Consider the following 14465-nt stretch of genomic DNA (forward strand, 5'->3'; position numbering starts at 1 on the left):
TATATACTGCACTTATACTAACAATTGCTCAAAAAGGGATGAGCAGTTTTTTGAGAAACCTGCTTACATGCAAACTTAAAAGGGGCATATTTATTACAAAATAAAAGCTACAACTCTTTAACTTTTCCTGCAAGGTCATCTCCTGATGCTAAATATGTGTATGAAGTTTGAAAGCATTTGGCGTTGATGTTTTAGAGCAACCTGCTTACATGCAAAACTTTTGTGACAGGGACACAAACACCCACGAAAGGGAGATAATTATAACTAAAGCTCATCTATAAGAAAAATTCACAGTCACGCTAAAAACTGTCATAATTCCTCCAGGGTGCAATCAGTGAGATATCCATTTTTTATTACCAAGGACATGAATTTATTTCTCCCTTACTCACTGCCTCTTCAGATGTAATGTCCGCCCTACCAGCTCATGCATAAATCCATTCACAAGAAATAATTAGATTTCCCTGAAATATGTGGCCGAGGACGAGCACCAAATGCTTTAATACCTAATAAAGTATGAGACTAATGAGTTTCCTCCTCCTTCCCATTTAGCCAGAGACAGATACATTAATCCTTACCCTGCTAAATTTCTATAATAAACTGGTCCATCATTCAATTTGGGCAATACCATTTATTATTCGAAGGGGTGTTTACTGAAAATTTACTGACTGAATAGCGAACAGTGCAGACCATGATCAGACTGCATGGATGTGCAGGCTGATCTTGGTCTGCACTGGTCGCAAAGGCAGATTTACTTGCTGCCAGCAGGCTAAAGGTTAATCCAGTAAGGAACAGCCTGCAATCTCTACGGTACCCTAATTTACTCAGGATTTTGTTTAATGCTGGGTGTTCTTTGGTGCTTTTTCCCTTTTACGGTCATTTTACTGTTTAATTTAACTGCTCTATACTTAAAATAGCTCTGTGCCTCTGCCTACAAGACTAACACTCTATTTTATGCAACATTCCATTAACTTAAAAGAACCAAGTTTGAAAAGATATCTACTGCTGGAGTACTGATTTTAGAACACAAACAGATCATGAATATCTCACAAAATTTTCCACAGGGATATTAACTAATTTCAGAAACATATGATACCACCTATTCTTCCTGATTTCTATCTTATTCCCTTTCCAAATCTTGATGCAAACTCTTATTTCAATTGTAATAAAGTCAGATCTGCATTATTTCAGAGTACAGCATTGGTTATATTTTTATAACTTGGCAATTTAGCTGCAATATGTTCAGCAAAATCAGGAATCAAATAACTGTTGCAATAATTATTCTCTAGGTAATAAAAGTCTGCCAAACAAACAATTTTCTCTATCTGAAATACCACTATGATATATACAATACATTCACTAAGTAATTTACAGCAAAATCAATGAAACAGCTGTAGTTCAATAAAAATGTGTTGATTATTTAATATGAGTGAATTGAAATATTAACATTTGAGCCGCGCCATGAGAAAACCAACATAGTGCATTTGCGATCAGCATGGATCCAGACCAACCTGTGCATCCGCACAGTGTGGTCAGGATCCATGCTGTTTGCTAACAGTTTCTTTAACTGCAATAGGCTTTGAGAGTGAACAGCATGGATCCTGATCTGGAGACTGCACGGATGCACAGGCTGGTCTGGATCCATGCTGGTCGCAAATGTACTATGATGGTTTTCTCAATGTGCAGCTCATTTTATTTGATGGGAGATCAATGTAAGAATGATATTATGTGTTCATCCATATCAGTTATAAATAATAAAATGTGTGTTTATCTATCTGCTATTAACCAGATTTTTTTAATGAGTTTTAATTACCATGGTTACTGCTAACTCTCATGTCTTTGTTACTAGGTGTAAATTACACAAAAGTGCTTCTAAAACTTCATTTGAAATTTACAAGAGCTGTTCATTATGCAGTGCCAAAATTAAAATTAATTTCAACCAAGAGTTCTCTAACTTAGGAATGTAGGTATGTTTGATGAGAAGGATGTCTTATGTGAAGTTTCAGTCGTCTGGTAGTTATATATAAGTTGCATGCAAAACTTTAACCAAAGTTTCTATGTATATTCTACATCAAATCTATCATGCTGGAAACTATTGATTCCCTGAGCAGCACTTGCAACCAGTGTAGATTCACGATCAGCAAACAATGCAGATTTTCATCAGACTGCACTGATGTGCAGGCTAATCATGATTTACACTGGTCGCAAAGGCAGAATCAATAGTGTCCGGCATGATAAGGGTACAGAGAATAAAAATAAAATTTAAAGATTAAAGGGCACTCATATTCATTTAGGAGCAGCTGCAAGCTGACATTAATACATATTAACAAGTTCTACCCTTCATAACTGCTATATAGTATGGCAAGGATGGAGACCAAGTGTAAATAAAGCTTCCCACGAAAACATTAAATGCAAAAAAAATATTTATATAACAATCAGGTATAATACCTTTGTACTGAATGTTAATATTAGAGATGTACACATGACCAGACAAAGTACGTCATACATACAAATAGAGGTTTTATATCCATTTTACATTCCATTCTACAGTTGACGGCCTGCTCTGTGGGAATCAGAGATGCAGTAAAAACTTTATTCAATCCATTTGTTCTTCGACAGATGTACCTTAGTGGCTGGGGATATAAAATGTCTACAGATGGATGGACCAGGATAGATATGGAGATGAGTGGGTGGGTGTCTATATGGATGGGTTGAAACTAAATAGTTTTACTAAATTAGGCAGAATGACTACAAGAGAATTTCATTCAAAATTATGCACTTTTTACATATGAAACTTTTGAAATGAGAAAGTTGAAAAGAATCAGTGATCTACATAAACTGCCTTTGTCTACAAAACAAACACAATGAACAAAGCGACTTGAAAATGCAAATACATTTAAAAGCATGGTGCATGTTTTATGTAAACTGACTAATGTGACTTTGGGGCCCAAAGAATGTTTAGTGTCCCAAGTATATGTATATGCTAAATTGGAACAAATGTGCTATGGTGGCATTTAAATTCTCAAGATGATTTGAACTTTTCACTGAAGGATGCCACTTGGTGAAATCTGGCCAATATTGATGAATGTCTGTTCAGAGACTGGGTTTTAAACAAGTCACTTGTTTTACTATTTATAATGCAATAACCCTAGCTTATAGTGGCAAAGTTCTTATAATCTTTTTTTGTTGTTGTTATTCTGGTAAACATAATCACTTCACCATTTAGTACAGGGCTATATGCCATTATTCGCTGGCTTCACGCTTAAAATACAGCTGATAATTGGGAACAAAATAGAGCATTATGGCAATTAATGCATTTATGTTTGTATACCTATTTCTGTGGTAATTATACCATTTTCATCTGTGAGTATATACCATTATCCATAGCAATCCTTCTCTCCTCCCCCACAATTCAATCATAGTTACACAACCACCACCACATACATGAATAATTCAAAACAACAGAAAGCACCATCTGCCAACTAATTGATAGATTTTATCGCATAATTGAACTAAACAAATTTGTTTCTGCTTTGGAAAGGCACATATAACTGGCATTTCTCTGGCAAGAATAAAACAAGAATATTAATAATTCAATCAAATTTCCCCTATATTAATATAGCAATCAGGTTATTTTCTGCACGTAAGTGGTCCGCAACATGGCAAATGCTTATAAATTATACAATATATTTATTCAATCGAATTTATTCAATATAAAATGCTACCAACTGATACAATATTGATACAAATTGTAAATATTCTATCTGTCTTGAGATTCATGACCAATTAAAGGGACATTATGCCTTCATATGAAAATTATAATGATAAACCAGTATTCTCGAAGTTAATATGATATTCAATTTAATGTATAAGAATCCTACTATTTTGATATCGAATTTCAAATAATTACAGCAAATGCTTAAAGGGTTTCTACAAAAATGCACGACCTACTTAACTTTCATATTACCTGATGCTGGTAGTGGAGGGGGACATCCCAAATAAAATGCTGAATAATATTTTCTATTGTGGTTTTATGACTGTGACACAATTTTGTTTTTGCCATATTTCTGCATGACTTAGTAAATGGCCGTAAGTCTGGTCTGGTTACATAAAATCCTTAGAAACTAAATCTCAGGTGCAAAATTTCATATATACTGAATAACATTCCTATAAAGTTTGATCTATATCAAATACTTTTTCAGACACATGGGACAGACATTTAGAATATTTAAGCATATTCTGACAAAGTCAAGGGCCCTAACTCTGACCTTACTCAGTGAAATCCCAACCAAAACCTGAAGTGCACAACTTCACATGCTGCTCCTATAATGTTTCATAACTCTAGGTCTAGTCGTTAGAAATACATGTGACATAAAGCTTTTGGTCCTTTAGGCAAATTTTTCACTAAATAAAGGGACATATTATAACTCTTGATTTTATAGAGTAAAAAAACCCTAACAAAACTTCACATGCTCCATAACAATCCTATTATGTTCGAACACTCCACGTGTGATACTTTTTTCAGATTAGCACAACATAAATTTGAATAATGAATGGACAGACAGAGTCGGATAAGCAAATTAAGGTAGAATCAATTGCCGCCAGCAGCCTATTAAAGGTTAAACTTTTTTCCACTTATTTTGTACTTCTTATTTTATAGGGAATCAATCCTACTGAGACGAAAATCGGGATCCATCCCTCTACAGTAACGTGCGATATACCGAATGAGATATATACTATCAAATTAAAAAATGTGTCCTTCCAGCACGTGCACAGAGCATCTGACTTCGGATTTTTTAGAAGAATATGCTTTTTCCTTGTGCCTAATAAGCGTCCAAAGAACTTGTCCAATCCGCAACGTCTTGCACATCAATACAAATTTGGGCATTGTTGTTTTTATTTAAAATGATATGGAATCGATCCGTCTACGGTAACATGCGATATACCGAATGAGACATTTACTATCGAATTAAAACTGTGTGTCCGTCCCTGCTGTCATTAGACAGTTCATTTCAAATCTTATGGGATGAGTTGAAGTCGGATCGATTCCTGACTGAGGCAGTGCCTTATTTCATATTACTTATTATCATTTTTACCTTTGCAAACATAATAAAAATCCAAAGTTAATTGCTTTTATGGAAAACTTTCTCACAGTATAAAATTTTACAATCCTAAAATACACAACATGTATATGACATAAACAGTATCTTTACAAACACTCCAAAAAAGAAAATATTTGATCAAATTGTTGATTCAACTGTGACATTTTTATGATGTAGACTTAAAATATTAATGATTTATATGAAATCTAACAGGATCATAATATTCTAAATGCGGCTCAAGAAGATTAAATAAATCCTTTTTTAAATCATCAGCATAAATAGTCCAATTCAAATTTGGCAATAAAATACGATCAATTTTGAAAACTCATCTACCTCTTAAATGTTTTAGATTAATTTTTTGTTACATAGATAATGCACGCAGGATCTTTCAAAGCAGTTTGAAACTTGAACACTGAAATGGGCATATAAAAATCAAAGCTGAGACTTGGCACAATGACCCAAAATTTAGCAATTTTATTACAACTATTGTACTATAATAACAACTTGCATGCAAAACTTCAATTAAATTTTCTAAGTCAAAGACCTTCATGAGTTCTCTTAAATATCAAGTACCTGTATATATTATAGTCTTTTTTTACTAAGTTGCACATAAAACTAAACCAAATTATTTAAATCAGGAAAGGCCAGTAATTATTATAAAAATCAATCTGACATGATAATCTGAGTAGATTATATCACTGTCAATTTTCAATCCGATACATTTTTAGGTTTTACTAAGCTACAGCTTAAAGACCCAACAGGGATATAAAAGAGGGATAATGGCGGATGGGTGGTTTCCCTTGATTTTTTTGAAAGCATTTTGAAAGTCAGAGACACTTTTTTTAAAATTTACAATTCAAATCAAAATATTTTTCATGGAAATTAATTTTTGGAGAAGAATGCAAAACTTGATAAAAACAAATTTCGAAAAAGGGTCATTAGTTTACATCAAATTCAACCAAAAGTTATCTAACTTGGTTATTTCAGTAGGTCGGATGACTGTGAACATTACTTTGATTATACAAAGTTTCAATTTAATACATACACTTGTTATTGTGATACAGCTTGATAGCTGCCACAATTCTAAATTTATAAACAAATGAACAGACTAACACACAGATGAGCCGCACCACGAGAAAACCAACATAGTACGTTTGCGACCAGCATGGATCCAGACCAGCCTGCGCATCCGCGCAGTCTGGTCAGGATCCATGCTGTTCACTTTCAAAGCCTTTTGCAAATAGAGAAACCGTTAGCGAATAGCATGGATCCTGACCAGACTGCGCATCCGCGCAGTCTGGTTTTGATCCATGCTGGTCGCATACGCACTATGTTTGTTTTCTCGTGGTGCGGCTCAGATGGACAGAATGATGCCATTAAAACAACAGCTGCTGACTAACAGACAGCATGCTCAACTATTGAACTATTTCCAAGTCACACAAGGGCAACAACTTCATAAGCTACGCAAGACTTACACAAGCCCATTGAAATTTTATTATGGCAATTTAAGTTAACAAAACTAAAAGCATATTTTCCAGGTCTTGTTTGTATTTAGACATAATGACGGGTGTTCAATAAATACCCGGAAAAGTGCTCTCATTTCTTTTGATATTTCTGGTCCCTTTTTTGTTAAAATTTGAAAATATGACAAATATGAACATATTGAATGCGAATATCTAAATTACAGATCTCAAAACATTCACAATGTTTATTTGTCGTCTCCTAGGCAACGTTACTACCTCAGAAGCGGCCCAACGTCATTATGACGCTGTCATATCACACACAATTAATCAATGCAACTCGTTATTATCATTTATCGCCATTAAATGCAGGTTTTATACCTTCCAACCAATAAATAAATACTGTGCATATGGTATTTCTGTTGTACTGAAGAAACTAGACACTGAACTGCGATGCTGATATCAAGGAGCTCTTTAATGAAACGTGACTGAACTTTATGTTTCATGTCTGTACCACGAGTTGTAAGTAAAATTCTCCTGACCAGTTTTAAATGTCCCGTTCCACTAATAAGATTTTTTCTTCAGAGCATTGTCCCTTAAACCTTTTGCAGCATAGCATTTGTCTCTTTCTTTGAGTTTCGATTCAAAACACAAAATGTTATCTCATGTCTCCGTTCAACACTGATTTTCAAGCGATGACCAACACAATATGCCTGCCAAATTTTTTAATGATGTCACGTACATTCCTAATTTGACGTTATTAGCGTAACACTTACTTTTCACATCAATATTCTCCCAATCTAAGAACAGGCAAAAGTACCGTATTTTCCCGTATTAACGCCCCCGGGGGCGTTACATTTTCCAAAGAGGGGGCGTTTATTTGAGGTAAAAAAATAAAAAATGAAAATTTTTACAAAACTTAAAAACATCGTTCAAACTAGCTGTAAGGTGTTTCTGTGTTGTTTAATCCCCCCAAAACGTAATTATTTGGCATCCAATTTAATGCAGTGTGTCTTTTATGCATTTAAATACGGTACCTCGTGTATTCCATGTCTGGCTTTTTGACACGCTCGCGACACTACACATTACGTCATGACCCAAACAGCTGTGTACTCCGATAACATTTTCCTTAGTACATGCGGGTAGCGCAATACACAATGTCAATGGTTTGACACGCTGCTGTGCCTGCTTTTAAATTAAAAGTTCTTAAAACTGCCGAAGAAAAGGGTATATCGTAAACACACTGCTGCATGTTTGTTTAAAGTCGGCAGGAGGCGTGTGCATGAGTGGTGTAAAAACAAATCAAAAATGTATTTACCGTTTAATTTTCTGTTACGTACCGTACTTAGTACAAATGTTTTGGACTTACGGTACATGGACTGTTTAAAAGTGTGTTTAATTTTTAATACATTGGACTTTAGTACTGTAAATTACTTATTATGTGGACTTATAAAAATGAGGTAGGTGATTTTTTCCCGTTCTTGTTGACTTTTTTTCCCTCCAAAATGGGTGGGGGGCGTTAATTAGAGGGGGGGCCTTAATTCGGGAAAATACGGTATGTAAGTGGCAAGTATAATGTTCTAGCGCATGTAACACAGAAAAAAAAAACGAGACAAAATTGGGCCGGATGACGTCACATGACGTTGCCATGGGGACTCGCATCTACTTGTTATTTATCGAAAGACAATATAATTTTGACATACAAAGTTGGTATTCCCTAGTCTACATTATATAGCAGTTTCATTTATTTTTGATGATACATGAAGGAATGAAAGCACTCTTCCGGGTATTTATTGAACACCCCTCGTATTTGGTCGCTATCAGTACCTAATATGGACGACAATTTCTCAAGAAGCATGTTTGTAATTTTAGTGGGAAGACATTGCAAGATACAGAAAATGCTCCAACTCCAGAAGCTACTCTGGTTCTTTCGCATGCTAGGTATAAAGAACCCAAACACAAGACTAATCCTCATCTTAGTTATTTTTGATTAGAGTAACTGGGGATCTAACTCACAACTCCTAGTTTTATAGTCAGTATTAACTGACTGAACCAATGTATCAGCTCTATTTTCTAAGTACAGATTGGGTCACAATCTGAACCTATTTCATTCAAGACTCCCCAACTGGGTTATTTAAGTTCACTTGATTAGTTTAGGATGCCATGTGTGAAGTTTCAATCCAATAAAAAAAGTTGTTATAGAGACACAGCTTGACAATTAATTGCACACAAAAGTTGCACTGAAAAAATGATAACAAGAGGGCCATGAGGGTCCTGGATCGCTCATCTGATTTTTTATCATTTGCTTGAAAAGTTTTGGTAAAGGTTCACACCTGGATAATATGCATGATTTTGAAATAGGACTCATAGTGTTTTCTGTCAGGCACAATTTTACTGGTGGGTAATGACATAGCATGTTTGTGTGTGTGCCATGGAGTGGAGTGGAGTCAGGGGAGATGTTGACTTTTTAGGAACATTTATGTGAAATTGCTTTTAATTTGGTACTGCAGTTTCAAAGGCGATTCCATGGCCTACAGCAGTATCGAGAAAACTAGCCCCGTCCCCAGGCAGCCATGTTGTTTTACAAAAAAAGAATAATTTGAAGGAATCCGGTAGAGGGTCACCCAAGGAACACTGCTGTCAAAGTATATATTCTGAAATCAGTGGTTTCATTTGAAGTTTTCCACCAAGTGCTAAAGCAAAAACTAGCCTTGCCGTCTGCAGCCATACCTTTGATTGAAACAGAATGATTTGGAATAATTTGGTAGAGGGTCATGTAAGTACATTACTTTCAAATTATTTTATAAATAACGGTTAAATTCAGAGGAGAAGATTTCCAAAGTTTTCCAAACAGGGAAAAGTGACATTGTCTCCCGGCAGCCACGCTTTTTAACAAACAGAAAGACTTGAGGAATATGACAAAGAATCATCGGAGGAACATTGCTGTAATGACTATTTTGAAATCAGCCAAATGGTTTCTGAGATGAAAAATTGTGGTCAAAAGACAGACAGACAATAGACATACAATAATCCTAAAAGCTCACATACCGTAAGCACTACGTGCTCAGGTGAGCTAAAAATTCCAAATTAATTCCACAAGGAGCTATTTAACTTGATTAAGTAACTAGAAAGGCATGTGTGAAGATTCAATCCAACACAATCATTATTAGGTGTTTCTGAGATACAACACACACAAATATTTAGATGAAAATTCAACCAAGAGTTATTTAACTTAGATATTTAATCAAATTACATTTGATGACTGGGAAATTTTGTGAAGTTTCAATCCAAAACATGCAACTGCATGATCACTACATGCAAAATTTAAACTTAATTTTTTCGAGATGGAAAAAGGGCAATAATTCACAACTAGTTCTACCAAGAGTTATCTTACTTGGTTCTTTCAGTCCATTTGATGACTTGGATAAGCTTAGCTTTGTGTTTCTGAGATAATGGTTGATAATTTAGTATATTTTCTAAGTATTGGTTGCCTATCCAAAAAAAGAATTAATTTTTTAAGCTTAAATTGCATAAAGAGGACGATTACAACATGTAGTATAAAATTATAAATCTATCAGCAACTCGGTACCAATTAATTTCTCTTAAATAACAATTATTTTCCCTTTTGTCTAACTTTGTTGCAATTCTAAAGCTACAAATTGTTTAGTTTGTTGAATTATCCCATTTCTTGTAACAAGAGGACCATGATGGTCCTGAATCGCTCACCTGTTCCCACATGACTAAGTTTTGAGTATGACGTCATTTTTTCTATTATCTGACATAGTGACCTAGTTTTTGAGCTCATATGACCCAGTTTTGAACTTGACCTAGATATTATCAAGATAAAAATTCTGACCAATTTTCATGAAGATCCATTGAAAAATATGGCCTCTAGAGAGGTCACAAAGTTTTTCTATTATTTGACCTATTGACCTAGTTTTTGAAGGTATGTGACCCTGTTTTGAACTTTATCTAAATATCATCAAGGTGAACATTCTCACTAATTTTCATGAAGATCTCATGAAAAATATGGCCTCTAGAGAGGTCACAAGGTTTTTCTATTTTTATATCTACTGGCCTAGTTTTTGACCGCATGTGACCCAGTTTCGAAAGTGACCTAGATATCATCAAGGTGAATATTCAGACCAATTTTCATGAAGATCCATTGAAAAATATGGCCTCTAGAGAGGTCAAAAGATTTTTCTAATTTTAGACCTACTGACCAAGTTTTTGATCGCAGTTGACCCAGTTTCAAACTTGACCTAGATATCATCAAGATGAACATTCAGACCAACTTTCATACAGATCCAATGAAAAGTATGGCCTCTAGAGAGGTCACAAGGTCTTTTTATTATTTGACCTACTGACCTAGTTTTTGATCGCAGTAGACCCAGTTTCGAACTTGACCTATATATCATCAAGATAAACATTCAGACCAACTTTCATACAGATCCCATGAAAAATATGGCCTCTAGAGAGGTCAAAACGTTTTTTCATTATTTGACCTACTGACCTACTTTTTGTTGGTACATGGCCCCTTTTCGAACTTGACCTAGATATCATCAAGATGAACATTCTGATCAATTTTTATGAATATCCATTCATTAGTATGGCCTCTAGAGAGGTCACAAGGTTTTTCTATTTTTAGACCTACTGACCTAGTTTTTGACCGCACATGACCCAGTTTCAAACTTGACCTAGATATCATCAAGATAAACATTCAGACCAACTTTCATACAGATCATGAAAAATATGGCCTTAAGAGGTCACAAGGTTTTTCTATTATATGACCTACTGACCTAGTTTTTGATGGCACGTGACCCACTTTCCAATTTGACCTAGATATCATCAAGGTAAATATTCTGACCAATTTTCATGAAGATCTTGTGAAATATATGGCCTCTAGAGAGGTCACAAGGTTTTTCTATTTTAAGGCCTAATGACCTAGTTTTTGACCACACGTGACCCAGTTTCGAACTTGACCTAGATATCATCAAGGTGAATATTCTGACTAATTTTCATGAAGATCTTGTGAAATATATGGCCTCTAGAGAGGTCACAAGGTTTCTCTATTTTTAGACCTACTGACCTAGTTTTTGACCGCACGTGACCCAGTTTCGAACTTGACTTAGATATCATCAAGGTGAATATTCTGACCAATTTTCATAAAGACCCCATGAAAAATGTGACCTCTAGAGTGGTCACAAGCAAAAGTTTACTCACGGACGTACGCACGGACGGACGGGCGATGGACGCTGCGCGATCACAAAAGTTCACCTTGTCACTTTGTGACAGGTGAGCTAAAATAAAATAACAAAAAAATAAATCTGGAGGTATACAGATTTCAAAAATTAATAGTCTCATGCTTAAGGGAGGTAATTACAAAATTTTATAAAGACTATGCAATAAGTTCAGGCATTTGTGCTACTTACAAAAATCTCAAACAAACAAGAGCTGTCTCCATAGGATGACACATGCCCCCGATGGCACTTTGAATGAATAGTTATGGCCGATGTTAAGAGTTTAGGACCTTTGACCTACGGAGCTGGGTCTTGCGCGCGACACATCGTCTTACTGTGTCACACATTCATGCATAGTTATTTTAAAATCCATGCATGAATGACAAAGATATGGACTGGACATGCCCATCAATGCACTATCATGAAAAATGATCTTTAACGTCTAAGTGTGACCTTGACCTTTGAGCTACGGAGCTGGGTCTTGCATGTGACACGTCGTCTTACTGTGGTACACATTCATGCCAAGTTATTTGAAAATCCATCCATCGATGACAAAGATATGGACCGGACACGCCCATCAATGCACTATCCTTTAACGTCTAAGTGTGACCTTGACCTTTGAGCTACGAACCTGGGTCTTGCCATGACACGTCGTCTTACTGTGGTACACATTCATGCCAAGTCATTTGAAAATCCATCCATCGATGACAAAGATATGGACCGGACACGCCCATCAATGCACTATCCTTTAACGTCTAAGTGTGACCTTGACCTTTGAGCTACGAACCTGGGTCTTGCGCATGACACGTCGTCTTACTGTGGTACACATTTATGCCAAGTCATTTGAAAATCCATCCATCGATGACAAAGATATGGACCGGACACGCCCATCAATGCACTATCCTTTAACGTCTAAGTGTGACCTTGACCTTTGAGCTACGGACCTGGGTCTTGCGCACTGCACGTCGTCTTACTGTGGTACACATTCATGCCAAGTTATTTGAAAATCCATCCATCGATGACAAAGATATGGACCGGACACGCCCATCAATGCACTATTCTTTAACGTCTAAGTGTGACCTTGACCTTTGAGCTACGGACCTGGGTCTTGCGCACTGCACGTCGTCTTACTGTGGTACACATTCATGCCAAGTTATTTGAAAATCCATCCATCGATGACAAAGATATGGACCGGACACGAAAATTGCGGACGGACCGACAGACCGACAGACAGACAGACGGTTCAAAAACTATATGCCTCCCTTCGGGGGCATAAAAATAACAAAAACTGAAAAATGTCATAAAATGTTGCGTTGCAGACAAGGCTTTTGCATTTTTCTGAATGTTAATCTTGAAATGAAATAACTACAGTATTTACAAGAGTATCAGTTAAGTATAACTTAACTTAATTTAAGTTATCTTTCTGGTCTATGTTTTGTATATGTTTATATTTGTACATCTCTGTCTGCAATTTTTTACTATGTTTGTTCTGCTGGAAATAAGAGAATATAAGAGTATATGTCACAGTACAGACTTGGAATAAATTGGCTGCAATGACAGATTGATGTGAGACATTCCTGTTGGCCCTGAAGTCCTTAGACTTGTCCAAGAACCCTATTGGTAACATAATAATCAATGATGCTGTTAGATCATAAGTCAGCCAGGCTATCATTTGTGGATATTCACTCAGAAGGACTAAATCAGTAAGATTCCTTAGAGAATACAATTAGGGTGTATAGGCACAAACTGCAATACAATGTATATTTGCGGAGATATGAGACACTCAGAACAACCATGTGACAAAGACCATTTTAAGAACTGAAAGTAATCATTGACTAAAACTTAATTATCATTATTTATTCAAAATTGATTACATAGAAAATTTAGATCCCTATAATAAAGCCTCTAGAGTCAACCTGACGACAAGTCAGGGCCATGGTGTAGAGGTACAAGTCCAGAGGAACATTTTTATGAGAGTATTTTAAGATTTTGGAGATATCTCTATTCTAAGTTCTATAATATGGGGGCGGAGGGGGTTGAGGGGGCTATTAATTTGGAAGGAGACTAATCAAAGGAGTATCCAAGCTAAATTTCATCGATTTCATACTAATGGTTTTTGAGATGTGAAACAAGAGTGCCAGAATGTCACAATATACGCCCATCACAGCAAATTTCTTTACACTAGCACCTGTATTTGCAAATGGAATTTTAATTTTGTAGTTGTTTACAATGTTTTTTTTAAGAAATTATTGTAATTCTTAAGTCCACAAAAAAAATCCTTACCAGGTAGAGATACCTTAAAATACACCCAAAATTTGAAAGTAACATCAATGTTGTACCACAGAAAAGTGGTCTTGGTTTTTCCCTACGGTCAATTATAAAAAAGTTACAATGTAAGTTATTTATAGTAACAACTAAGGGAAGTTAATCTTTAAAGAGAAAAAAAAAACTGCAAGTCCATACAAAAATCCTTACCAGGTAGAGATAGCTCAAAAAACACCTCAGAATTGGATGTAACATGCATGCTGTACTACAGAAAAGTGGTCTCGATTTTTCCCTACGACTTGTAATGAAAAAGTTACAATATAAGCTATTTATAGTAACAGCAAAGGGAAGTAATTCAAAAGAAGGGACCAGTGCATGACACTCCGTCTCATGATGGTGTA

The 14465-nt window shown here is 35.6% G+C and overlaps 1 protein-coding gene across 8 annotated transcripts in view; it reads right to left on the bottom strand.

Annotated features, from left to right (window-relative positions):
- Positions 1-14465, bottom strand: part of LOC123524727 (neurocalcin homolog) — a 128455-nt gene that overhangs the window by 37089 nt on the left and 76901 nt on the right. Inside the window, exon 1 of one of the 8 annotated variants that reach the window (XM_045303156.2) lies at positions 5094-5225. The exons of the other annotated variants lie outside the window; for them this stretch is intronic. The gene's annotated coding sequence lies outside the window, so the exon portion shown is untranslated. Of the gene's footprint in view, positions 1-5093; positions 5226-14465 lie in introns of those variants that run through there. 8 annotated transcript variants of the gene reach the window in all.

This window comes from Mercenaria mercenaria, chromosome 3, assembly GCF_021730395.1.
Source record: "Mercenaria mercenaria strain notata chromosome 3, MADL_Memer_1, whole genome shotgun sequence".
NCBI classification, from domain to species: Eukaryota; Metazoa; Mollusca; class Bivalvia; order Venerida; family Veneridae; genus Mercenaria; species Mercenaria mercenaria.